Below are 3158 nucleotides of genomic sequence, written 5' to 3'. Positions count from 1 at the left end.
TCCCCTTCAGACAACTCATTTGCACAAGCAAGAGTGAAGTCCGCACCAGCTCTCTCTAGTGTGAGCCATTATGTCCATTGGAAACCTTCATGCTTCCTTTTACTTTATTTCTTTTGCATACCAAACTCCAGGAGAATAGGCCAGCCACGGTGCAGCACCAGGAACGCCTTTGCTCCTGCAGTCAGAACATCTCTCATTCTTAGATTCCCAGGCAAGAGTCTTAATGCATTCCCCCTCCTCTCTCCTAGACTGTAGAGGACACATTTCTAGCTTTCTGAGTAGTGCCCCTCAAGCCCTTCTCTCCTGACCTGAGGGAAAGTGGAGTCGACCCCCTGTTTACCGCCCCCTGCCCCAGTCCTTCCTCCTAGAAGAGATATGAAGAATCGGTACTTAGCATCAATTCCAATATCTCTTCTTGTATGCTGTCCTGGACTACTGTGAAGGAGGAAGAAACTTCCCTCTACCCTGCAAGGTTCTTTCGGCTGATCTAATAAGTAAACCTACACGAGACAGATTAACAAGGGAAAATAACCAAATTTAGTTACATATGTACCTATGAGACTGCCACATACATGAGAGGTTCAGGGACAAAAAATTAACATGAGGTACATATGGCATTCTGAGCTAAGGATGAGATGAAGTGCCTCGGGGCTTCAGAGGGGAGGAGGGAGGTCATTGCAGAACGATAAGGAGAGCAGATGTTCAGTAATTAAGATATTTTTAGACAGGCCATAAAAGTTATTTCTGGTGATAACTCTTTTTATGGGCAAGTACCCTAATTTAAATTCTTCTGGGTAGTTAAGCAGTGGGAGCAGGAGCAGAAGTTTCTTTTGAGCCTGAAGGGTTTTGGTTACCTTTAACTCAAAATAATCCACATGCCACAGAGGCACATCTTGGGATGACTTGTTCTGAACCCCTATACTACAGAATTAAAAATCATCACTTTTAGATTCTCTTGCAGTTAGGATTTTGGATGCAAATTAGGTTCTGCCAATTGATGGCACTTGAACAAGATTTGAAAAGCAGAATGGAGAAAGATTTCCTCACTACATGCAAGGCCATGCAGATGGAGATGGTAGTTTTCTGCATCCATGGTCCGGTGTCTAACCATTATCTTCATGGACATTAAGAAACAGTTGCATCAGTGATGGCAGAGGCTGTCCTTGGCTCACAGTTCCGGTGGTCCAGTCTTGACACCAACAGTGCTAGAGCTCCAGTGGTGGCTCCCGACTCCTCACCTCTGGGTGGTAGCCAGAGCAGCAGCTCCCCTGGGGGCCCATTCTGTGGTCTTGTTCCAAAAGTCATTCCTGTAGGCTCACCCTCAAATCTACCCCTCCAGCCCTTCTAAAACTTTCTAACACCACATTCCTTGAAATAAATTTCATTCTGGTTAAAATACTTAAAGTAGTTTCTGTTTCCTGCAACTAATCCCTGCCTGATACACTTCCCCTTAGGGAACAGAGTGGGCAATGAAATCCACTGGCACATCAACAACTAGGCTGAAACTTTCATTCTAATCTCCTCGTATAAACTCCCCAAGGGCTAGCCTTTGCAAAGCACTTCTCCAGAGAGATAATATCTTCATTTGTAGATTTTTACATACTCAAAAATATTATTTTACATATCTGGTATTTCATTTATTTGATGAGTGACAGTGTCAATGTTCCCAACCTCAAAGCATCAACCAAATTCTTTGACTCTTATTTGGCCTCAGGAGCAGGCAAAGAGGTAGACAAATGTCAGGAGTCTGAGAGAAGCAACTTCTATTCTAGATACTCACTCTACCAACTGACATTGCACCCAAGGAGGCTAGTTCTTTGCCATGGGTTGTTTTTCCTGACAAAATGCAGATAGCCCAGTCCTCACAACAGGTGAACTTATGATCCAGAAGTGCCTTATTCAAGCTCACCGTAACCTGTCCTCAGACCAAGTTTTGATGAGAAGGAAGCAGAGAGAACATGAGGACATGACCAGCAGTATAAAGGATGAGTGTGTGGGCTGGGGAAGGGTCTCTCTTCCTCCTTTTCCCCAAAACACCCCATATAAAGTAAGAGAAATATGATTTGAAGTGAATAATTAACTTAATCTATTATATAGAATATAAATAAAAACATCTTTTGAAAACTGCTATTTGACTTGTTTTATAACATACTCTAAGCAAAAAACAGTTTGCTTGCTCTATAGATGCAACTTCCAGATTAGGCCTCTAGCCTCTCTTTCTACTCAAATCACTACCCCTGAGCCTCTCCACTACAGGAACTCTGGAGCTGCCACTGTGACTTGGCCTTAGAGAGCAGAGGATGCCCTCCAAGGTGGAAGAAAGCTGAGGATGGGAATCTGGGGACCCAGACAAGCTCCTTTGCAGTTTTGCATGGAGGCAATATACATCATTTCTGGAAACTTCACATTGGCATGTTTAACCCTCAAAATAACTACATGAAATGTGACTCCCCCCCTAACGCTTGCATCATGCTTTTTTATTCCAATCTGAGTCATGGCAATGTTCTTTGAGTCATCTGCCAGGACTCAATCAAAGTTTCACAATGTCCTTCCTATGTGAATACTTTCTGGCTTCTCCCTTACATTTTATTTTGGCAAAAGAATATCCTTTTGAAAAAATGGGTCCAGGATCTGCTGCATTCCAAAGATCTCCATACAGTTCCTCAGTCTCTCCTGTGGCCTCTCTCTGCTCTGTGGGGGTGGGGTTGGATGTCTGCAAGGTCACCAACTCCCTCTGTCCTTCCTTCTTCCCTTGCCTCTGTGTCACTTTCCTGCCTCCTTCCTTGCATTATTTTCTCCACTAAAAGCTCCTCCCCCACCTCCCTAGTGCCCCTCTAATCCCCAGGGGATAGCGGCATTTACTAAATCCCAGGCCGAGAAGCAGGCAGATGGCTCAGTGTCCTACAACTTTGGACAAGTTCCTTAATATCTCTTAATGTCTCAGTGGTCTGTAAATTCACGTAGTTCTCAGTTCATATCCATAATTTGTTTAACATCATTTGGACAAAAATTCTACCATAGCATAGGTCCATTCTACCCTTACATAGAAAGAATCCTTCTATTATACAGAAAATTTTATTTATTTATATATATTTATTTAAGTATGGTTGACATACAATATGATATTAGTTTCAGGTGTGAAACATTTATACACCTTT

This window comes from Pteropus alecto, unplaced genomic scaffold (assembly GCF_000325575.1).
Source record: "Pteropus alecto unplaced genomic scaffold, ASM32557v1 scaffold20, whole genome shotgun sequence".
In the NCBI taxonomy this organism is placed as follows: Eukaryota; Metazoa; Chordata; class Mammalia; order Chiroptera; family Pteropodidae; genus Pteropus; species Pteropus alecto.
The sequence above is the reverse complement of the archived record's forward strand: the minus strand, read 5'-3'. Positions refer to the sequence as shown.